A 25,575-nucleotide genomic window follows, 5' to 3' on the forward strand; every position below is an offset into this window, starting at 1 on the left:
GTGCTAAATAGGAGAAGAGACATTATGCTCACATATTGGAAGATTCAACACAGAAGGCAGTAATTATCCCCCAAATTATATTCAATGAAATTTCTATCGAAATCCAAAACAGAATTCTTTGTAAATATAGCCAAGATTCTTCAGTTTATATGAGAAGGCAAAGATAATAGCAAACTAAAATCATTTTGAAAAAGAAGAAGTTAAAAGGAATCCACTTACCCAGTTTCAGAAATTATTATACTTTATAGCAATCAAGGTTGTGTAGTATGGCAGACAAATAGACACATAAATGGATATAGATGCACATAAGTACGCCCCACTGATCTTCTCATAATAACTAAGAATAAATGGTCATTTCAACAAATAGAGCTAGAGTAATAAGACATTCATAGGCAATAAAATAAATGTTAACCTCAGTCTCAACAACTAACACAAAATTAAACTTAGAATGGACCACAGACTTAAAAGTACAACATAAAATATAAAAACTTTCAGAAAAACAGACAAATTTTCAGGTCTTAATGGTTAAGTGAAGAATATCTTGACTTAATATGCAAACTCTAGCACATAAAGAATGCTAAATTGGAATTGAACAAAATTAAATGTTTGCCTCACAAAATATTATTGAAAATGTGAAAACAAGAGCCACGAAGTAGGAGAATCAAACCACATTTCAAATAAACTTCCAAAAATGCACCAAGAACACTCAAAGCTCATCAGTAAAGAATTTAAAAATCCAATTAAAACATGGACAAAACATATGAAACTTTTCCAGAAGATATATGATGTCAAGTAAGCACATAAAAGAATATTCAACATAATTAGCCATTAGAAAAAGGCATATCAGAACCATAAGGAGATATCACTACACATATATCAGATTGGCTAAAGTAAAACTGAGTGACAAGACTGCATCGTGAGGATGCAGAGAAACTGAGTCACTAGTGTACTGCTGGCAATAATGAAGTTACAATACAGCAGTTCTGGAAAATATTTTGGTAGTTAAAAAAATTTAACATGCAACTATCATGCCACCCAGCAGTTGTACTTCTGGGCATTTATCCCAGAGAAATGAAGATTTATGCTCCTGCAAAAACATGTACATGAATGTTTATAGCAGCTTCATTCATAATATTCCAAAACTGTAAACATCCAGATGTCCTTCACTGGGTGAATGTTGAAACAAACTGTGGTACATTCGCACTAAAAGGCATCAAATTACTGATGCACCAACATCTCAGATGAATCTCCAAAAATTATGCTGAGGGAAGAAAACCAATCCCCAAGGGTTATATATGTCATGAATCCATATATATAACATTATTAAGAGAATGTTATAGACATGGAGACCAGATTGGTGGATTCCAGAGGTGAGTAGTGGGTAGGGGATCTGGAGAGATGTGTGGTCAAAGAGTGACATTACAGATCCGTGCGGAGATAAAAAATGTTCTGCATCTTGAAACGGTATCAATATCCTAATTATCATATTGAACTATAGTTTTGCAAGGTGTTACCATTGGGAGACTGGATAAAGAATACCTAGGATCTATCTGTATTATTTCTTAATAACTGCATGCAAAAGTGAAATTATGCTTTATACTTTATCTCAAAGACTTTACTTTTAAAAAAAGCAAAGGGTGGTGAATGGACAAGGATTATTCTAAACACAGGGAATGGCTTTATGAAAAGGTCTAGGCATAAGAAAAGATTCAGCCAGTTTGGCTGAAATATTGTGAGCAAAGAATGTGTTATCTAGGTCAAGGAGCCATGAAAAGGCACAAATATGCAGGGGACAGGTGCAAGATGAATATGAAGAGTTAGAGAACAGTAAAGATTTTAAGAAGCTACTACTATCACTTCTTGGCCTTTTGGCTAAGATCAAGAAGCTGCTACTGAAACTGCCTTATTATTCTACTTTGTATGTTACTTTATACATGTGTGCATATTGTATGTCTACATGGAAAAATTTAGTAAGATCTCCATTTTAATTGGCTTACAGATAAAAGATTGCTCATAAATTTAAATTGCTAAATTAATCCAATGCCATTTTTGGTTCACGTGATCTAAATAAATCTCTGTACCAGATATTTTAAATTTGTTGGTAGAAAGAAACTAAAAATGATTAAGTCATTGCCATGTTTGTACTTGGGTTTGCTGGTCAAACAACTTACACTTGTGTTAGATATTGAAGTGATGTTTCAAAAAATACATACTGTTATCTTGAAATTTATAAAAGACATTGAACTTTTTGGTAAATGTTTACACAAGTTGTTACTTAACCATTAAAATTGCTTGTTAAGTTATCATTTGCTATTTAGTTATTGACAGTAAGTGATCTGGGAAGCCTGACTTGTTCCCTCATTTCTCTATTCTCTTCAAGATGGGAAACTGACTCTATACTGAAGGACTCTCCAGGATGTACAGTTTGATCTTTAAACCTTATAAAAGAGATGGCTAACATTTTTCTATAATAATAGCATAGCCAAAATGAGAGCTTAAATTATGATTTCACAGCTATATTAACTTTTCCATGGGCACAGTAAACAGACAAAACCTCCTTTTCAGACCAAATGGAGAGAAAGTTTTATTATTAAATTCAAGTCTTATAAATAAGGTAGTCATCATGTTTGATGTTAAAGCAAGGACACATCTTCCCTCATGGGTATTGTCTATCTCACAGAAAAAAAACCACTATCAAAACGCAACTGCGACTAGAGATTTCTAGCTCAGGCCAAAGGAATAGTACTGAGCACTCCCTTGACTTGCATCCTCTTAAAGGCTGCCTTCATGGTCTCCCTTACCGGAAACCAGGAGGAAAGAGGAGCAAGCTAGGCAGCAGTAGCAATGCAAAGATAGGTGTCAGGACTATTAATGGCTGCTTTGCACAGTAACCTGCCATCGAGGAGACCCAACAGACCAGTCCATTGCAAAAGGCATTGCTTTTCAATATAGAAAACCAGGGCTTCAGATGGACAGAGAAGTCAGATTTTGTAGAGCCCTGGCAGCTCTGCCAGCCAAGAGCTGGGTCACTGGAAATGGAACTGACCTAGGGGTTGAAGGACCCCTGGGTCAGAGCCACAGACGCTTTTAGCTTTAAGCCAACTTGGCCCAGCTTCCAAAGTAGCCACCATTGTTGAGGGGACAGTCAAGTAGGGTCAGTAACATTGCAGGTAGAACTGTAAATTTCCTTTTAGAGATGCCACCTGCCTTCTATTCAGGAAAGCTCACCTCCCAGGCCAGCTAGGTAATGGAAGTCAACAGGATGCCCTCCCTAAGGAGGTTCACACATCCTTTATGATGTCTGTTCCAGTACCCTATGTGAAGAGATAGGTCTGGACTTCATATATACCTGGCCAGGCCTTAGCCTACCTGAGAGTTAACAAGTCCCTCCTGTCGGTTTCTATTTGCCTCTCAATGGGAAAACTTACTCATAGTTTAGACAGCTCCTCTCTTAAGTCCTCTAATAATGACTCTGTTCTTCATTTAGACCCTGGGAGTTTAATCTGCTTGTTAGATTTATTTTCTCCCGACTTGAAACAATGAAATTCTAGATGGCCATGCACATGAAATCTCAGATGGAAACAGTTTCTGCAAACTGGCAGAGTCTTCCACCTGCTGTCTCAATTGCGACTCCACCATTACTCAGCTTGAAGAAGCCAGAGTGGCCATCGTCCCATACCCCCTAACAGAATTTAGGAGCCATTCTTCTAGGGGAGGGAATGTGGGGAGTCATTGGGTTAGTGGACAATCAGGGTAGTCTCTGTGGAGGTTTAAGGTGCTAAATGCTTACATTCCCGAGGTTGTCTTAGCAAAGTCAAAAGTTCCTGCCTGCCCACTCCTTGGAAGCTGCCAATCTTACCTTGAGAATGGCCAGGGAATGGAGATTCCTTCTGAGCTCCTAGTTTGGTTCTTTTTGTTTTATCATAAGCAAGCCAGACAAGATAAAAGGTTGCGAATCAGTCTTTTGATGGTTTTTGCCCCACCTTGGATCTGAATGTCAAGTTTTTCTTTCCTCAAAATTGTACATTAAAACCCCAGTACCAGTGGCTCCTTCAGGTTTTGCCTCTCTTAGAGCTCCCCCTCCCATGCCACTCTGGCTGGAGGTCTTTGACTCTAATAAATCTTGCTTTAGTAATAATAATAATTTTAAAAAGGAGTTAGTGGGGCCAGCGTTGTGGTGCAGTGGGTTAACACCCTGGCTGCAGTGCTGGCATCCCATATGGGCATTGGTTCAAGGCCCGGCTGCTCCACATCTGATCCAGCTCTCTGCCTTGGCCTGGGAAAGCAGTGGAAGATGGCCCAGGTCCTTGGGCCCCTACACCAGCGTGGGAGACCTGGAAGGAGGCTCAGATCGGCGCAACTCTGGCCGTTGTGGCCACCTGGGGAGTGAACCATCGGATGCAAGACCTGTCTCCCTCTCCTCTCTCTGTGTAACTCGGACTTCTGAATAAATAATTTTTTTTTAAAGGACTTAGTTGTACCTAAGCAGAGCTATGTGGACCACCATAAAACTCTGGTCTTGATTTAAAAGCAAAAAAGAGTTGTTGCAATGTGGTCAGCAAAAAAATAAAAAATAAAAATAAAGTGGCTTAATTATACTAGCTGAAATATGGAAAACAGGCAAATGCATATGTTTCCCGAATATACTGTTCACATATCTATTATGCTGCTCTAGCTGTAAGGTTCATTCATTAATAGTGATGCTGCCTAGAAAAATCATATGATTGATTAATCAGTTGCTCTGAGCTAAATTCTCCTCTCATGTATCTATGGGAAAATTCCCATAGAGTTAAAAGGAGAAAACATCTAAAATTGGTTTGATGTGTTGATTATTTTATTTATTTATTTATTTATTTTTTGACAGGCAGAGTGGACAGTGAGAGAGAGAGAGAGAAAGGTCTTCCTTTGCCGTTGGTTCACCCTCCAATGGCCGCCGCAGCCGGCGTGCTGCAGCCGGCACACCACGCTGATCCGATGGCAGGAGCCAGGAGCCAGGTGCTTTTCCTGGTCTCCCATGGGGTGCAGGGCCCAAGCACCTGGGCCATCCTCCACTGCACTCCCTGGCCACAGCAGAGGGCTGGCCTGGAAGAGGGGCAACCGGGACAGAATCCGGCACCCCGACCGGGACTAGAACCCGGTGTGCCGGCGCCGCTAGGCGGAGGATTAGCCTAGTGAGCCTCGGCGCCGGCCTGTGTTGATTATTTTAATTCATTAGCAGGTAGCCATGATCAAAAGCAGCCTAAACATTCTTTCTGACCTCTGCCAAAAGAAAGGATAATCTTACTTCAGTTTCTAAAATAAATCACTCTTTAGAGTCATTATAAATATTGTTAGTAACAGGTTTCTCTGTGGTAACTGCTAGAGCTTTAATGCATTCAGACACAGTAAAAGAGTTGTTTCTGATAATTAAAAGAACATCAATAATGATGCTATGTCACAATTTATTTTGCTCCAACAGGTCACCTGTTTTTTGAAACACAAATTATAGTACCACTGAAGCATAGTTTTAGGATTTCCACTCCACTTGTGAAATGATTACTTTTTATCTAAGGATAAAATTTGTGTCAATAATTCTAAATTCTGATTGGTTTACAGTGAACCACCAATTCTTTTTTCCTCTTCTTTATTAAAAAAAAAAGTCAGCTAAAATGTTTTCCTCACAGATTTGAACAAATTATCTTATTTTAGCATCTCAAAGACAATATCTAAGAGGGCAAGGATCAGTTTCTTATATTAAATAATTCTTTATTGAATATCATTTTCATGTAAATTATTTCACTCAATCATTACAATGGCACAATGAAGTGTTCAGAATAAGTAGCTTACTGGAGATTAAGAATGCTAGGAAGCCAAGTATCAGAATCAGGATGCATCTGCATCTAAGGTTCCTCCAAACACTTAGCCTCACACATTTCACTGTGCAACTTGTGGAACATGCCAGTCCAAATTTAAAGAGGATGTAAATATAATTACACCCTAGATTTTAATATTATAGAATACAAATCTCATTACTGTATCTAATATATGACTACATGTTGCAATAACTTAGATATATTAGGTTAAATTAAATATACTATTAAAATTAATTTCACTTTCTATGTTTTTCTTTAATCTTAAAATGTGTGTGGCTCATATTTTATTGCTACAGAAAGCACCACCTCAAATCTTGTCAACTGCATCTCCCACTTCTCCTTTACCACTGCCAACATTCCAATCCAGGCCACACACCTCTCCCTTAGAGGAGGATCACACTCTTCTCACATGAGCTCTGCCCACCTGCAACTTTGCCCATCAGCACAGCTGGATTGATGATGTGGGCTTTCTGTTTTTGTTTGTTATTTATATGAAAGGCAGAGTTACAGGGAGAGGAAGGAAGAAAGAGAGAGAGATCTTCCATCCACTGGTTCACTCCCCAAATGGCCACAACAACCAGGAGCTGAGAGCTTCTTCCAGGTCTCCCACATAGGTGCAGGGGCCCATGGACTTGAGTCATCCCCCACTGCTTTCCCAGGTGCATTAGCAGGGAGCTGGATCAGAAGTGGAACAGCCAGTTTTTCAATTAGCAGACAAATGGGATGCTGGCATTGAAGGCAGAGGCCTAACCTAATGCACCACAACACAGGACCCTGGAATGACATTCTTAAAACTGTAATCTGATCATGCTACTTACACTTTGTTATTTCCAGAGAACTCTATTAGTTTAAATGTATCATGATCTATAAAACCTTTTAAAATTCAGTTTTACCTACAACGCACCTCATATTTCCCATTCCCAACATCTCAATGAACCAACACTTTAAAATCCCTTCTACTCTGTACCCTTTGTGTATTCAGTTCACTTCGAATGTTTCTGTCATCTTAGCTACTAACTTTTTTTTTTTGACAGGCAGAGTGGACAGTGAGAGAGAGAGAGAGAGAGAGAGAGAAAGGTCTTCCTTTTGCCGTTAATTCACCCTCCAATGGCCGCCGCGGTCAGCGCGCTGCAGCCGGCACACCGCACTGGTCCAATGGCAGGAGCCAGGTACTTATCCTGGTCTCCCATGGGGTGCAGGGCCCAAGTACTTGGGCCATCCTCCACTGCACTCCCTGGCCACAGCAGAGAGCTGTCCTGGAAGAGGGGCAACTGGGACAGAATCTGGTGCCCCGACCGGGACTAGAACCCGGTGTGCCAGCGCCGCAAGGCGGAGGATTAGCCTAGTAGAGCCGTGGCACCAGCAACTACTAACTTTTACACATTGTTTGGACCCAGCTCAAATATCACTTCCTCATTACTCCCCACAGCAGGACACTTTGCTAACATCCAGCTTCCCATTTAATTGTAAACTCCTCTAAGGCAAGTTTCCAGCACTGGCTAGGACTATGCTTGTCAAATAGGACACTTTACTGAATATCTGATAGCCAAATGCATGGCTACCAAATTAAGAGTGAAAAGGTTTTTCACCAAAAAATAAATGTGTGATATCATGGGCTTGTTACTTAGCTTGATTTAAGCATTCTGCAGTGTAACCATTTGTCAAATCAAAACATCACATTATGCCATATAAATAAATTTTACATTTTAAAAAATAACTAATAATTTTAAAAAAGTCAAAAAGCCAAACTTGTAATTGATTTCTTCTGCGGAGTTATGAAATTTACATTTTGTTCATTTTCAAGATCTGGTGATGTAAATATACTGAAATGTAACAGACCACATTTATTTACTTTTATCCTCATCTCTTTTAAAGAAAAAAATGACTTAAAGGTAAAGCAATCTATTCTTATCAGCTTGGAGCAAAAAGAAAATTTGTAAGTATTTTTTAAATAAGCAAATATGTTAATTCAAAACTGCATGTGATTTTTAAAAATACAAATTAAAGACTTTAAGGCTTCACTACTGAATTCTATCAGACTTTTAAAGAAGAATTTATTCAAAATCTTCTCAAGCTATTCAAAACAACTGAGAGGGAGGGAATCCTCCCAAACTCCTTCTAGTAGGCCAGCATCACCTGAATTCCAAAACCAGAAAAAGATAAAACAGAGAACAGTTTCAGAACTTTGCTAATACCAGGAAAAGCATCTTTAAAGAGATTGATGACAAAGAGGTTGAAGGAGCTGAGGTTGGCTGGTATGTCACACTTCACGTCTCGGATGTTCCTGTCTCAGTAGTGGAGTCCTTCAGGCGAGGAGCACCTATGATTGCATTTTCTTTACTCCCTCATGAACAGAAGATGTCAGTATTGAATATGGTGGTGAGGCGGAACCCTGGTGACACAGAGCCTGTGAAAGCCAAAGAGGAGCTGATCTTTCACTGTGGGTTCCAGCGCTTCCGAGCTTCACCATTATTCTCTCAGCACACTGCAGCGGATAAACATAAATTTCAGAGATTCCTGACCGCTGATGTGGCCCTAGTGGTAACAGTATATGCGCCAATCACTTTTCCTCCTGCATCTGTGCTGCTTTTCAAACAGAAAAGCAATGGAATGCACAACCTCATTGCTACAGGCCATCTGTTGTCAGTGGATCCAGACAGAATGGTCATCAAGAGAGTTGTTCTGAGTGGTCATCCTTTCAAAATTTTTACTAAGACAGCAGTAGTACGTTACATGTTCTTCAACAGAGAGGATGTGCTATGGTTTAAACCAGTGGAACTGAGAACAAAGTGGGGCCGAAGGGGACACATCAAAGAGCCTTTAGGCACCCATGGCCACATGAAATGCAGTTTTGATGGGAAGCTAAAATCTCAAGACACAGTACTAATGAACCTCTATAAACGAGTTTTCCCCAAATGGACTTATGATCCGTATGTACCAGAACCAGTACCTTGGATAAAAAGTGAGATTCCTTCAACAGTGCTTGAAATGGACCCAGAATAATGGACTTCATGGGCTTCTGTCACTATACGTTGGGGAGCCTACAGATCTGATGGTTTTTGCAAAAGATTTTTTTGGCTTTGACAAGTGTCTCAGTTAAGGATGAAGTTTTTCTCCTACTTAATCCAAAAAACTATTAAATCTTATTGAAATTTCTAAAAAAAAAAAAAAAAAAAAACAAAAAACCAGAACTGTAGAATATCCCTGTTGAACATAGATGCAAAAATTATCAAAATACTAGTTAATTGAATCCTGTAACATCAGAAAGATCATTCACCTAGGTGAAGTGGGACTTACCACTGGCATGCAGGGATGGTTCAATATTCACAAAATCAATCAATGTGATATATCACATTAACAAACTGAAGAACAAAAACCATACAATTATCTCAATAGATGCAGAGAAAGCATTTGATGAAAGACAAATGCTCTCATGATGAAAACCTTAAGCAAATTGAGTATAGGAGGAACATTCCTCAACATAATCAAGGCATTTATGACAAACACACAGTCAGCATCTTATTGACTAGAAAAAGTTGCAAGAATTTCCACTAACATCGAGACACAGACAAGGACGCCCACCTTCATCACTGCTGTTCAATATCATCCTGGACGTTTTAGAAATAAAGCTGTTAGGCAGGAAAAAGAAATCAAAGGGATACAAATTGGAAAGGAGGAAGTCAAATTATCCCTATTTGCAGATGGCATGATACTATATATACGGGAACCAAAATACTCCACTAAGAGACTATAAGAACTCATAACAGTTTGGTAAAATGGCAGGATATAAAATTAATGCACAAAAATCCTTTGTATACTCAATCAATGCCAAGGCTGAGAAAGAATGTCTAAGATCAATCCCATTCACAATAGCTTCAAAAAAAATTAAATACCTTGGAATACATCTAACCAAAAAAGGTAAAGATCTCTATGATGAACATTATAAAACATTAAAGAACCAGAAGACAACACAAAAAAATGGAAAAATCTTCTATATTTGTGGATTAGAAGAATATCAATTAATTTGAAAGTATTTTGATCCCAATCAAAATACCAACATTCTTCACAGATCTAGAAAAAATGATGTTAAAATTCATATGGAAACAAAAGAGGCTCCAAATAGCTAAAGCAATCTTATACAACAAAAACAAAGCCAGAGTCATCACAATACCAGACAATATACACTACAGGGCAGTCAGTCATCATCAAAACAGCCTGCTACTCGCACAAAAATAAACATGTAGGCCAATGGAACAGAACAGAAACTCCAGAAATCAATCTATGCATCTACAACTAACTCATCTATAACAAAGGAGCTAAAAATCAATCCCTGGAGCAAGGACAGCCTCTTCAACAAATTGGTGCTGGGAAAATTGTATCTCCACGTGCAGAAGTATGAAACAAGACCCCTACCTTACACCTTACAGAAAAATCATCTCAAAATGGATCAAGGTTCATAATCTACGACCCAATAGCATCAAGTTACTGGCGAATATTGGAGAAACTAACCATAACCCTAAAATTTCAAAGACATGTGAACCTTGACATTATTCCTTTTAATCTTTTCCTATAATTCTTTAAAATGTTATTTAAAAAAAGGCCGGCGCCGCGGCTCACTAGGCTAATCCTCCGTCTTGCGGCGCCGGCACACCGGGTTCTAGTCCCGGTCGGGGCGCCAGATTCTGTCCCGGTTGCCCCTCTTCCAGGCCAGCCCTCTGCTGTGGCTAGGGAGTGCAGTGGAGGATGGCCCAAGTGCTTGGGCCCTGCACCCCATGGGAGACCAGGAAAAGCACCTGGCTCCTGGCTCCTGCGATTGGACCAGTGCGGTGTGCCGGCCGCAGCGCGCCGGCCGCGGCGGCCATTGGAGGGTGAACCAACGGCAAAAGGAAGACCTTTCTCTCTGTCTCTCTCTCTCTCACTGTCCACTCTGCCTGTCAAAAAAAAAATGTTATTTAAAAAAATCTTATTAAATGCAGACATATTTTCTCTTGTCATTAATACTTAGATGTAATTTTAATATTATATGAAGCATTTATTTAACCATTTTCTAACATTTGTAAATTGACACTTATAAATTACCCTTTTATAAATATTTTATAAAGAAAATTATTATTTCAATTTCATAACATAAGATTATTTTCTAGAAGTGGGATTAATAGACCAGACAATATAAGTATTTGTGACTTTTGATCTAAGGTGCCGTTTTGACCAATTCATTCTCGATAGCAATGTAAGAGTGGGCCCATTTCTCTACATACTTCATGATCATTAAACAGTTTATTTGTTTTAAAGTATATTTTAAGGCAAAACATTCCTTTTAAGTAACAAAATATAGTTAAAATATTAAGATTAGCCATTGTCTTTCCTAATTTTATAATGGCATTTCATATCTCTAATTATTGATAACCTCTGAATTTCTTAATTTTAGAGCTATTTACACTTTAGACATTTAGATGTTATATTTACTGCCATTATTCCATCTTCCCTTCCAGTGTCTCCATCATCCTATCAGCCAACATTCCTTTGTTGTTGTGTTCAACTCTGAGATAAGCTCATGTTCTTCTATCCCTTTCTCACTGATCCAGTTTCAGGCCCTCACTTTCATGACCACTTTTCTGAATTAGAATTCTGTCTCTGAACTGATCTTCCTGTCTCAAAGCACTCAGACCTAGGAATCCATTCTTCACATTGTTTCTTGTTTTTCTAAAATTCAATTATTCAAGATCTTCCATAATAATACACCGTATCTCAAGCATCATCAGTGCACATCTGATACTCTGATTTGTTCCATCTGTTTTCTATTACACTGGCACGCAGTTTCTTTCAAAAGTTCTACATGGGGATAGGTGTTGTGGTGCAGCAGGTTAAGCTTCTGCCTTCAATGCCAGCATCCCATGTGGGCACCAGTTTGAGACACTACTCTGCTTCTAATCTAGCTCCCTGCTAATATGCCTGGGAAAGCAGCAGCAAATGGCCCAAGTGCTTGGGGCCCTGCCCCATGTGGGAAACCTGAAGCTATGGGTTCCTGGCTTTAGCTGGGCCCAGCCCTGGCTGTTGTGGCCATTTAGGGAGTGAATCACCAGCGGATGGAAGATTTTCTCTCTCTTCCAAAAGATGGAAGACCTCTCTCTCTGCTTCTACTTCTAACTCTGCCTTTCAAATAAATAAATAAATCTTTAAAAAAAGATTTTTTTCTCAACACATAGCAGTCGTCAATAAATGTATAATTTCAGTGAAACAAAGTACTAAAGCAATTAAAGCTATTAATTCTGAAGAAGGCATTATGGTGGGTTATTCAGTAGTCCCAAAGTAGTGAATGAATTTTAGCTAGATGTCAGTGAACCGCTGTTTTCCATTTTGTTAATGATCAAAATTAGTAATTAAATGATTAGAGAGATAAAAAAATAAAATTAAATATATTAAAAGCTTTATTATCCAGAACTTTGCCAACCAGTGTATTCTGAGGCCAATATTTGTTATCTCAAAATAGAAATATCCAGCCTAAATGAAGGCAAATTAGAATAGAATCGCATAAATCAAGTGTATGTACCATATTGTTTCTGAAATATCTTGTTTACTGACACTAATTTGAAGTAGCAAATTCATTTTGATCTCTGGTACAGAATATTCTCTTTGTAATTCATATGTGATAATTGATGCCTTTCATTTCACTTGCTTTTCATAAGAAAGCAAAGGAAACTGAGGTTATCCGAATAAATCAGAATTGTTTATGAAATGTTATTCTATGAAGGAGTCATAAGCAAAGCTTTTATGTTTAAAAATAGCTAATTAATGATCATAGACAGAAAAAGAATTAGGTTAGGACATATTAACTGAAGATCTTTAATAAAAAAGCATATTTTCCAATTTTTATTTATTTAACAAATACTTAGTGTAAATTAACTATATGCTCTTTGCTATCTGCTAGAGAGAGACACTGTCTCTTGCTCCATGCATTACATTCTGGTTTAATTGCTCCTAACATAAAGATCCAAATGTCACTGGAAAACACATTAACACACCGCATAACAAATACACAAAGTAAGATGTTATCATATTGGTATTTTCCAAAGGGCTTTACATAGAAAGGACTTCTGTAGAATGTGAATACATATTATTTGGGAAAAGAGTTCCGTGGTCAGACAGCACTGAGAGTTCTTAAAATTAAGCTGATTATATTATACCATGTGTTCTCAGAACATTTTCTCTTATGTCTTTATACAACAGTTAGTGTACATACTCATTCAAAAGATTTTACAAATGCTAACTCATTCAGTACTTATCATAATCTCATGAGACAGGGATTTTTCCTTCTCCCTGTATTTTAAAGTTGAGGTTAAGAGAGATTAAGTAACCTGTCTAACATCACACAGCTACACAATCTGTTCTCTTAACCATTTTCTACACTTCTTCCCTAGCCCCAACATGCATTATGAATAGATAGATGGATACATTGTGCAGGATACCTCGGGATTATAACTATGTAGCACAATCTCTCCCCCCCACACACACACAATTTTTATCTACCAAAATATTTTGTCTCAATGGTGGCATAAAGCATACTTTAGGAAATACTTTATGTCTGTTATATAATTATTCCAGCTTCCTATGGTATGGCTTTTGGTTGCATCTCTGATTTTGTAGATATAAATTCTCACAGTGGAAGTTTCAAAGTCAGAATTGAGCCATGTGTCCAGTGGACTAACAGTAGAATCTTAGTGTGATCAATACTACAGAGTTCTGATGGAGCTATATCTGAACACACAGGAAAGGATGGCAAACAAGAGCTAAACAAGTAAGAGCGATGAGGATAAAGATACTGTGCATTTCAGAAAAGCAGCAACAGTGTAGTCTGACCTGGACCATGGTGATTTCAAGGGACCATAAGCAAGAAGGAACCCCAGAGCAGAGAACAGAGACTAACAAGGTACAGTGGTGAAACCTGAATGAATGTCATTGTGGGCAATATCCCTGTAGTAGGCAGAACAATGACCCCACAAGCATAATCACTTCCTACTTCCATACCAGTCACACGTGCAAAGTGGCTTCTAAGAGCATGGACTGGGAAACCATCCTAGATCCACTGAGTGGGGCCAAGATAAGTCACCAAGGTCCATTACTATGTAAGAAGGAGAGGACAAATATGTTCCTAACACAGAATGGTCACAGATACAATGTAGCTTTGAGCAGGAAGGGAGGGGATCAGGAGTCAAGGAACAGAGTATCCTCCAGAAATCGGAAAAGCCAAGGAGTGGATTCTACTCTGGAGTCTCCAGAAAGGAGCACAGCACCGCTGACAAAACTGGGGCAGATTTCTTATGTGTAGGATGCAGGTAACAGTTTTACTGTTTATAATAATACAAGTTAAAGTGTGTATTGTTTCACAACGTGAAATTTGCCATAATTTGCTACAGCCACAAATGAAAATTAATTCAAAACGCTAAAGAAACACAGATCACATGAGGAAGAATAGCTGGTGTTATTTGGTGACCTTTCCAAAGAAAACAAATTGTACAATAGATTCAGGAACAAAAGTTCTACTTGATATCAAATAGGGTGGACCAGAAAAAAAGATTTTGTTTCATTTGATGTCCAAATTATTTTTAATAACTGTAATTGCAGAACAATGTAAAGACTTGTGAAAATAATAAGCCAATTTAAAGTAGAAGACAGAGATTTGAGGACTATCAGATATATTCTTTTATCCCCACCTGAAACTCTTACAGGATTTGAAAAATACCACACCCTTTTATACATGTGAAATTAATCAGTTCAGAAACTTCCGACATTACAACAGCCTTTTCCAACATAATAATTCCATAGTCTTCCTAAAATACTTTAGAATTCCTTAAAATTCTTCAAGAATGTCTTTTCAAATCATTTACCTCAAAAGGATGATTTTAAAAATTTTGATGTTCAAAATACCTCATCTTTGGAAAGTTTACATTAAAAATATTTCTTAAACACAACCAAATGCTACTTGTTAAGAAATACTCCATGTCCCAGGCTCCTGACTCAGACATAACTTTCTTTTCCATATTATTAGGAAGCAGAACATCTCTAAAATCGATTAGGTTACCAGAGGACTATATCCAGACTCATCACTGACAGTTTTACTTTAGTCACTCCTGTAACTATTTAAGATCTTTATTTCTATTTGAGTATAATTCTTTTCATTTGCTGCAAAGAGGTCAAATGAAGGTTTCTACAACTTCAGCAGCAGGCATTCTGGTGAAACAGGGAAATGCATGATTCCAATTCAGTTTCTTCAATTATTGCTACTTAACAAACTACCAATGAACCTACTTACTAAAGCAGTTCCAAATACATTTGTCTTTATGAAGCCTGACCTACAGTTCAAGATAAGTGGGTGGTAAGTACTATCAATTCTGTAAATACATATGTACCTGCTGTCAAAAATCCATGTTCTTATGGCCATAGTTTTAAGTGAAGGTGATACTAAAGGTTTTCTTTACCCAGTAGCACATATTGACCACAATAATAAACACAGATCAAGATAATAGTATATTAAATTATAAATTATACAAGGATTAAGAGGAAGCAAGATCAACAACACGTCTTTTCACCATTGCTTTCCCTCAGGTAAAATGTATATAAAAAGCCTTTTTTGTTTCAGCACCAAAAGACCCGATTGTCTCCAATAACTTCATCATCTTCCTTTCCTAGCAGGCTTCCAATCTCAGATTGAAGCTAGAAATATAGGATTTGCTTTAGCTTTTACCTCATGGAAACTTCATTTCATTTTCTGTGATATGTGTCACTTTCTATCATAAGATTCCTCCTCAAAATAATATTCATCATAAAATTCCTATATAATATACTCAGGATATTTCGCAAGTGAGTAAAATAATTGATGAAAGAAAAGACAAATCAGAAATAAAAAAGGCCAATGTTTTTGAGTCACCAAGATATTTTCTGGTGACGAGAACAGAAGTTTGTAAGGAAACTATGGGATGAAAAAAAGCCAATTACCTAATTCTCTCAAACTCTAATTAACATAGATCTAAAAATTGATGAGCCACATATACCTTGTCACATATCACCTTATCTGGTTAAAACTTTTATATAATAAATCCTTGCTCCATTTTCAGCTTAAGATCAGCCCCATATCTTGTTTTTACTTCACCAGTACCTAGACTGGGACTTACACATTACAAACATGGCTTAGAAACAGACGTTGACTGGAATGCTTCCAAGGGTGCAACCTGGAAATATGTCCAATGCACAACCATCGACAGACTGTGGCAGGTGCATTGGTTGCTTACTCGGCATCAATTTCCACTTTATTCTAATTAATAGAAGTCCCCCACCCAGTTTTTTCAGATTATTATTGTATCTAGAAAAAAACGTATCATTTCCTCATCTTGCTTTCAGTTAGAGAAGCCTTATGTTTATGGTCAATTAAGTAAGAACAAAAGTGTTTGGTTTCATTTAAAAAAAAAAGTGTTTGTTTCCTTATAAGGAAATCCATAGCTGCAACTAATCACTTTCTTTCACTTCCCACTGGAAGTGGGTATAGGGACTTCCTTAAGCCAACCTTGATTCTAAGAGCCATAGGTAGGTCTTACCAGTCATAGACAGGAAAAGGGAATATTAATGACCAGGAAGTTGCTGACTGTCGCTGAGGCTACCTCTTTACTTCCTGTTTTGGCAGCAAATCGATCATTATTTGGTTTGACCACTATGGAAGGTATTCATTACAGGCAGTGAAGTTCAGTCTTTAATATCCATATTTCCCCACAGACTTTAGTTCAATTTTCCTGATAGGGTGGGTTTGTAGAAGCATGCAAAATTTTCTTAGCTGGAAGAACTTTATATTGTTTAATTCAGTTGGACTCAATGAATTTAGTTCAAAATTCATTTGCTTCTGCAATGTTCATGGTAACTTGTGCCTTGCCATTTCCAAAGGAAAAAATAAAATCGGCTAATACTTCCACATCAGTCAGTCGCACTGACATCATACCTACAATTCTTCAGCATGGCAGTATGAGACACTGAAGACCTATCTGTCTCTTTTGGCCTGGAACAAAACTGCAGCAACTGTTCTATGTAGTGGTCTGGGCCTTCCTGAATTCTTACGAGGACAGTGGTTTCAAACATTTATCAATATCCACCATGAATGAATATTCTACAGACCATACATGATAATGACAATAGTAACACACTTAAAAGCTGGTATTAATCCAATGTAAAGGTTGGAATCTCTCTGTGTACTAACTGTGTGAACATGGACAAGTATATAATTTCCATGCCGATCCTCTATTTTAGGAGAATGAGATTATCATTTTGTCAATAATATTACTTTGTATTCCTTATTATCTCATGGAGTATGCTTACTTTTATGGTATAGGGACTTTAATGGCTTGGATTGTATAGTCCAGCTTTTAGAATTCCTTGGTAGAAAGTAAACACACTTTCAAACTGACAGCTGCTCTAACCTTCTCACAAATTGGAACAAAGCACTTCTATACAGAAGATTATAACTATATATAAATCTGTATAACTAGAAAGTATTGACTTTGCTGAGAATTCCACATACCAAACATGTTTGATGCCATAAGACATTTTATTTCTTTCATACAAATAAAAATATCTTCAAAGGTGGCAATCATTCATCATTTCAAAGAAAATATTTTTAGGTGATAATTGGAAAATGGTAAGTACCTGAAATTGATTTCAACTTATTTAACAAAATTGTAAAGCTCTGTTATAATTAAAAGACAATTTTTTAAAAATGTGTTTAATACCATTCACTAAGAGCCTGAGAGCTAGTGAGAACAAGAGAGAGAAATACAGAAAAGGAGAGAGTGCTTTCCCATCTACAGTTTCTATCCTGAAATGCTCACAATGGCTGAGGCTGAACCCAGGAGCTAGAAACCCAACCCCAATCCCCAGTCAAGGAACCCAATTACTTGAACCATCAATACCCCCTCCCATAATCTGCAATAGCAGGAAGCTGGAGTCAGGAGTCTGAGCTGGGCATCAAACTCTGGCATGCCAATGTGGGAGGCAGGTGTCTTAACTGTTAAGCATTTGATACGGAAAGAAAAGAAAGTCAAGAAATGCTCAATTTCAGTAGCTTCTACATTCTTAGTTAAAAATACCTTCAGATTATTTTCTACAAGTTCAATTTTACTCAGAACTTCTGAATGTAAAATAGACACAACCGATTTGAGTGTTACAGAAGGCATTTATGTGTGGATATTCTTTTAAAAATTATTTCATTACTCTTTTCTCAACTTCAAGAATTCTTGGAGCACCATATGAAATGACTACAAAATCCAAATATTTCTACAGCAGATTCTCATCATTCATGGAATTTATGTTGTATAAAGTAACCACACAAATTGAATTAGCAGGTACTGACCATAGTTCCTAGGGAAAATACAGTTAGGTTCCCATAAGACTTTGATCACAACAGCTTCATCTACTGATTAAATATACCCTTGGTTTTATGTGTTCTGTTTAAAGGCAGTTTATTATGTACTTCTCACAAATAATTAATTTTATATAATATTTCTTTATACTAAGAGACTAGCTGAGAAAGGTTTAACACTTTCCTGACTCTGGATAATGTGACTGTAAATTTCTCCAACTTTCAGCCTCACAATAGCACTATCTACTCTGCCTTTTTGAAACTGATTGTCATCAGGATGGTGCTGTAGCACAGTGGGTTAAGCCCTAGCCTGCAGTACCAGCATCCTATATGGATGACAGTTCAAGTTCCCGCTACTCCACTTCCGATCCAGCTCCCTGCTGATGTGCCTGGGAAATCAGCAGAGGATGGCCCAAGTCTTTGGGTCCTGGCCCTGCCAATGTGGCCATTCAGTGAGTGAACCACTAGATGGAAGACCTCTCTCTTCCTTTCTATGTCTCTACCTCTCTCTGTAACTCTTACAAATAAACAAGTCTTAAAAAATTGACTGTCATCAATCCACAAATTTATTCGTTTTTTCATCTTTTCCATTGCTTCATCACACACTATAGGAGCTACTTTAGAACTTTCTGAAGAGGCTTCTCATACAAACCAGCAAATACCATCTTCTCTTTTCTGGAAACACAATATTGTTGATGCATTAACTTTTTTTAGCTCACTGCCAACTACATTATAAGTCATGCCTGAAAGAAGTTTTCCTAATACATGTATTTTCTCATAAGACACATCTCAGTCTTTGCGCAATTAGGAACATTAGACAGTACAGTAGCACTACATTGGGGACCGTTTTAGGAAGCAAAGTCACCAAGAACAAAGCACAAAAATGTGAAAAACAGAAGACTAAATCAGATACAAAGGGAATACTTAGCAGCAGAAAAGCTAAAAAAGACAAATTATTGTTTGTTCAACCCTAGTTGGGAACATGGCCAGCAGGTAACTTTTTTTAACCACTGTATGTATGCCTGTGAATGATTGTGAATGACATATATACTGCAAAGTTGAGTTACAAGTAAGTTTTAGCAGATAGGCAAGTTTGCAAACAGGGAATCCATGGATGTGAGGATCAACTGTATTTTGTAGAACACAATGTTTACCAGTGTTTTGTGGTTTGTCCAAAATTACAGATGAAGGTAGTACAATGACTAGAGGTTTGATGTTCCAATTCTACCTCTTACAAATATGCCATAACTCTTGGTATTTCCCATGAAAATGACAAGAAGTGTCAGAAACTCCCTTTGAGTAGATAGGCTGTCAGTGTCCCAGAAACTTTAGAATGAAGTTAAATTAAGTATAAGCTTCCGGATCCCTTATTTGCATAGGCCCTTTTGAGTGCTGAGAGTGTGGGGCCTTCCAGTGGAAAGGAAAAGCCAACTGCACACAGAAAATGTGAGTATTTCTCTACGAATTTCTGCAAGATTTCCAAAATAAATCTTGAAGGAGTATCAGATTTCCAAACCTTCAGTAATCTGTGGAAATCTTTCCTCCAAATTGGAACAAATCATTAATTTTGTACCTAGTTTTGCATTTTAAATTCTCTCCAAAGAATCTCAAATTGCATAAGGTTGAAAGGTTGATAACCCTCAAAACCTATATTCAAAGATTGTATGTGAAAGAGTTTGTTCTATGGTTTTGACATTAGTTTCGATGTCCCTTAAAGGTCTGGGAGTTAAAGACTTGGTGCCCCGGGAGTGCTACTGGGTACTGGTCAATCTTTAGTAAGTAGTAGTGGATGGCCCTTTGGTCACTGGGAGCATGTCCTTGGAAAGTTATTCTCGCAAGTCAGTTGTTTAGAAAGCCTAGGTTAGTCTTCCTCTGCTCTATGCTCTCATTATTACCGGGGAGGGGGGATGGAGGGGGTGGAGAATGTAGGCACAGTTTATTTCTAAAGTTTCTCAAGTGACTTGAGGAATTAGAAAAGCCTGAATTAACAAACTGTCATGGGGCCTGCTCTGTGGCACAGTAGGTCAATCCTCTGCCTGCGGTGCTGGCATCCCATATGGACGCTGGTTCTAGTCCAGGCTGCCCCTCTTCCAATCCAGCTCTCTGCTGTGGCCTGGGAAAGCAGTAGAAGAAGGCCCAAGTGCTTGGGCCCCTTCACCCACATGGGAGACTGGGTGGAAGCACCTGGCTCCTGGCTTCGGATCAGCACAGCTCCGGCTGTTGCGGCCATCTGGGAAGTGAACCAATGGAAGGAAGACCTTTCTCTTGCTCTCTCCCTCTCACTGTCTGTAACTCTACCTCTAAAATAAATAAATAAAATCTTTAAAATAAAAAAAAAAGTCTGTATGTTTGGAGAAAAAAAGAGATCAGCTATATTTGAATAAGCAAGGAGGATTCCCAGATATGCTATGAAAAAAATACCAAAGTCCTCTGGCATTTAGAGTTCTCTCTAAAAAAAAAAAATAGAGTTGGATAAAACAATATTCCTTAAGACACCTTGTAGATTAAAAGTTTTAGGAGAGGTAGAAGACACACACACACACACACACACACACACACACACAAAAAAAAAAAAAAAAAAAAAAAAAAAAAAAAAAAAAACTACGTGTGTCGGCCAGCGCCATGGCTCACTAGGCTAATCCTCCGCCTTGCGGCGCTGGCACACCAGGTTCTAGTCTCGGTTGCCCCTCTTCCAGGCCAGCTCTCTGCTGTGGCCCGGGAGTGCAGTGGAGGATGGCCCGAGCACTTGAGCCCTACACCCCATGGGAGACCAGGAGAAGCACCTGGCTCCTGCCATCGGATCAGTGAGGTGCGCCGGCCGCGGCGGCCATTGGAGGGTGAACCAACGGCAAAAGGAAGACCTTTCTTTCTGTCTCTCTCATTGTCCACTCTGCCTGTCAAAAAAAAACAAAACAAAACAAAACAAAAAAAAACGTGTGCACGTTATTATGTCATGGCAATGCCCTTAGCCTTGACTTTGAATTTTTATTTTACTGGGAAAATCCAGAATTTAAAAGGTTAATATTTCACTTTTAGCAAAAATCTATCATTAATAAGCATACATTTGATAATTTTTAAAAACCTCAATTATAGAGGAGACTACTAATTAAACAGGAAAAAATTTGGATTTATTCTGGAACCAACTACATTTATTTCACTATCCATAATAGTCAGTTGTATCATATTATTTTCTGGATAGTATGAGAGCAAAGCAATAAAGCAAATTCCAAGAACTTGGAACAAAGGAAAAACAGGTTGTTATTGTTTATTACCAACAAAATTCAAATAGATGTGGTTATCACTGAAAATTAACGGAAGAACTATCTTTAAATGTATGCTTTAAGAGTTTAGAGACAGGGCCAGAGCTGTGGCATAGCAGGTAAAGCTGCAGCCTGCAGTGCTGGCATCCCATAAGGCCCCGGTGCAGGTCCCGGCTGCTCCACTTCCAATCCAGCTCCTTGCTAATGCACCTGGGAAGGCAGCAGAAAATAGCTCAAGTCCTTGGGTCCCTGCACCTGCGTGGGAGACTTGGAAGAAGCTCCTGGCTCCTGGCTTCCTATTGGCTCAGCTCTGGCAAAGGCAGCCATTTGGGGAGTGAACCAACAGATGGAAGGCCTCTTTTTCTCTTTCTCTCCCTCTCCCTCTCTCAGCATCTGCCTCTCTGTAACTCTGTCTCTCAAGTAAATAAATCTTACCAAAAAAAAAAAAAAAGTTTGGAGACAATTAAAACTTGTTTAATATGTATGTAATTACAGGAAGATAGATCCAATGTATGTTTGCAAACAGTAAGCAGAACAGAGAATGCATTTTATTTTCCCTTAAGAGTAGATAGAAAGAACAGCTAGTCCAGAGCACTGGAAAGAGTAGCTGAAAGACATAGAAATTAGCAATACTTATCAACTATTCGGGGTGGGGGGAGGTGAAGAGTCACTGGATAATTATCCACTGTTGAGGTAGAGGAACTCACTGCTTGTTCCAGCTTAAATTTATAATATCTCTTACAGGAACCAACTCACTCCATTGTGATGTATTTGCAGTGTAATGAAAGAACTCAACTCCTCTTTACAAAATTCCTTTGTCTACAATGTGCCTGACACCAGGAGAGTGAAATGCTGGAGACAGAACATGATCATTGTAGGCATTAAAATTCAGGAATTTTCTTGATGGCCTATAGATCACTAGGTTATGAGAGTAGTTCTCATGAGTTGATTCATTTAAGTCCAATCAGTTTGTGTTTCTGCTTATGCAAAGTCTGAGAATCAGACAGTAGTCCTTGGTGAATTCACCCACGTATCGCCCCCTGAAGTCTCTAGAAAACTGGCCTGTTTCAGACTATCCTACTCACCACGGTACCTTTTGCCAAGTTTCCCAATATCATAATGCAATAATAAAACATACTTTAAAGAATGTTTTCACACAGATCATCTCATTTGACATACAGAATCTTGCAAAGAAACAAACAGGATCTCCATTTTACAGATTTAAAAATTGAAATGCAGAGAAATTAAATTGATTAGTTGCATGATATTCAAATACAAGTCTTTTATGTCAATATTTGTTTAATTCAAATGGCAGTGCTTTTTCATTAGTCCATAATTTGTTTAAAAAGTGGAATCAGAAGCAGGTAAGATTCTGCATTAAAAAAGGCTGAAACTACACCTGCTGGTACTATAAAATAAAAGCAAACTAACATGTTTTCTGAGATTAAAAGATAATTGCTTAACTATGAATTATTAGCAGTGTTCATAAGTGTATTTCTAGAATACTAGTTTCACAGAACTTGTGCTTGACTAACTAGGAAGTATGTTCTATGTTTTCTCGTTTCTGGTGCACACTGTTGAGTTAGAGGTATACTGGAAGGGACCAAGAATCCCAGCTACTACAATTTACTCTGTCTCTAAGGAACTGGGGGTCATTTGTGGAGATGACAATTGATTTTCTACATTTTAATGTTTCTAACATTAAATGACTACCCTAGGTGATTTCATGGGTTTGTTTCGGGAACAGCATTCTCCAGACAAATGGTCTATGTGTTGTTTTTCTTTTTTCTTTTTTTCCCCACTTTTAATTCTGGTCCTCCTGATTATCTAGAGTTTTAATGGCAGCAACATCCAAAAGCTTCCTAAGTCACACAGTGGTGGATTATAACACTATTCTAGACACATAAAGGGATTATTTTTTAAAAAAGAAACCAAATAGAGAGAAAACTTTAAAGATAGGAATGCAAACACAAATTTGCCTTGCAATTTAGGAAAATAAGTAAAAAAGACTTTCAAGTAATATTATTTAAAAGGTCAAACTCTTTTATAAAACTGTATTTAATCCATTACTGTTAATTGAAGGCTATAAATTACTTTAAAAAACTGAAAGAAATTTACAGGCAATCATTTCCACAGAAAACTTACTTCGTACTTTCCTCAAATTACATGGCCCCTGAGAAACGCCCCTAATAGAAATTTCAGTTTCCTCTTGAAATGCTTAAACTGGAAAATTAATTTGAATTAATCTGCCAGAAAACTGAACACACACAGGAGTAAATATAGAAGAAAAACAATACTAGCATATTTGAAGTCTTTTTATAGTTCTGTGGCATCACAATATTAGCTTGTAAAAAAAATTGGGGCATATGGTCTGCAACATTTTAAAGAAAGTCAGTATTAGAGAGTGACGTGGAGACAGAGAGCGATCTTCCATCCATCTCCTGGTTCACTCCCTCAAGTAACCTCAGTGACCAGTGTTGAGCCAAGTCAAAGACAGGAGCTTCAGCTGGGTCTCCCATGTGGGTGGCAGGGGCCCAAACACTGAAGCCATCTTCCACTGCTTTTCCCAGGCCACTAGCAGGGAGCTGGATAGGAAGTGGATCAGCAGAGACAGGAACCTGCACCATATGGGATGCCAATGTCACAGAGGACCCACTACACCACAACGCTGTATAACAGACATGTTTATTATAGTACATTTTGCAGTGAAGCATATCAAACCTGTATCTCAAGTTTATAAGCAATTTCATGGTTTAAAACCACTGCTTTGCCTGGAACACATGCAGACATTTTATGTGCTTTTAAAATAAATCCAGTTTGCCATCTCACTACTCCAAGTGATCAATTTCAGTTCACAATTGATCATAATGAAAGGACTAAGAGTCAAAGGGAGCACATAAACAAGTCTAGTATCTGCTAACACCAACCGATAGAATAAATAAAGGGGAGAGTGATCCAACATGGGAAGTGAGATACTCAGCAGACTCATAGAATGGCGGATGTCCTAAATAGCACTCTGGCCTCAGAATCAGCCCTAAAGGCACTCGGATCTGGCTGAAAAGCCCATGAGAGTATTTCAGGCATGGAAAGCCAAGACACTCTGGCAAAAAGATCTCTGTGAGTGAGATCCCAGTGGAAAGAACAGGTCTTCAAAGAGGGAGGTGCCTTTCTCTGAAGGGAGGAGAGAACCTCCACTTTGACTATGACCGTGTCTAAACAAGATAAGAGTCGGAGAACTCAAGGGGCTTCCATAGCCTTGGAAACTCATAACTGGTGCATAGGGAGATTACTGATGCCATAAACAGGAGTGTCAATTGGTAAAGTCAACAACAGGAGTCACTGTGCACTTACTCCTCATGTAGGATCTCGGTCCTTAACGTGCTGTACACTGAGGCTTAATGCTATAACGAGTACTCAAACAGTATATTTCACTTTGTGTTTCTATGGGGGTGCAAACGACTGAAATCTTTACTTAATGTACACTAAACTGATCTTCTGTAAAAAAAAAAAAAAGAAAAGAAAGAAAGAAAGAAATTTTCAATTCCCAACTTGACTCTCACTGGGATTAAACATGACAATAGGTCTGATCTGATTTCATCATCATTTAAAAAAAATCATCTATTATTTTTCACTTTATGTTTCTGTGTGGGAGCAAACTGTTGAAATACTTACTTAAGGTATACTAAGCTGATCTTCTGTATATTAAGATAATCGAAAATGAGTCTTGATGTGAATGGAAGGGGAGAGGGAGTGGGAAAGGGGAGGGTTGTTGGTGGGAGGGACGGTATGGGGGGGGAAGCCATTGTAACCCATGAGTCGTACTTTGGAAATTTATATTCATTAAATAAAAGATAAAAAAAAAATAAAATAAAAATAAAATAAATCCAGTTTGGGGCAGGGATCTGGGGGATTGGCGGTGTTGCTGCATAGCAGGTAAAACTGCTGCCTGCAATGCTGGCATTCCATATGGCACCAGCTTGTGTCCTGGCTGCTCCACTTTTGATCACACTCCCTGCTGATAGCCTGGGAAGAGCAGGGGAAGACGGCCCAAGCGTTTGGGCCCCTG

General features: G+C 38.2%; 1 protein-coding gene across 10 annotated transcripts in view; it reads right to left on the reverse strand.

Annotated features, from left to right (window-relative positions):
• LOC149127575 (uncharacterized) overlaps positions 1–25,575 on the reverse strand; it is a 291,161-nt gene that overhangs the window by 233,479 nt on the left and 32,107 nt on the right. For 2 of the 10 annotated variants that reach the window (XR_016231777.1, XR_016231767.1), the window contains exon 3: positions 8,166–8,337. The exons of the other annotated variants lie outside the window; for them this stretch is intronic. The gene's annotated coding sequence lies outside the window, so the exon portion shown is untranslated. Of the gene's footprint in view, positions 1–8,165; positions 8,338–25,575 lie in introns of those variants that run through there. 10 annotated transcript variants of the gene reach the window in all.

The sequence above is a fragment of the Oryctolagus cuniculus genome, chromosome 3 (genome assembly GCF_051225735.1).
Source record: "Oryctolagus cuniculus isolate XC-2025 breed Fujian yellow rabbit chromosome 3, ASM5122573v1, whole genome shotgun sequence".
NCBI classification, from domain to species: Eukaryota; Metazoa; Chordata; class Mammalia; order Lagomorpha; family Leporidae; genus Oryctolagus; species Oryctolagus cuniculus.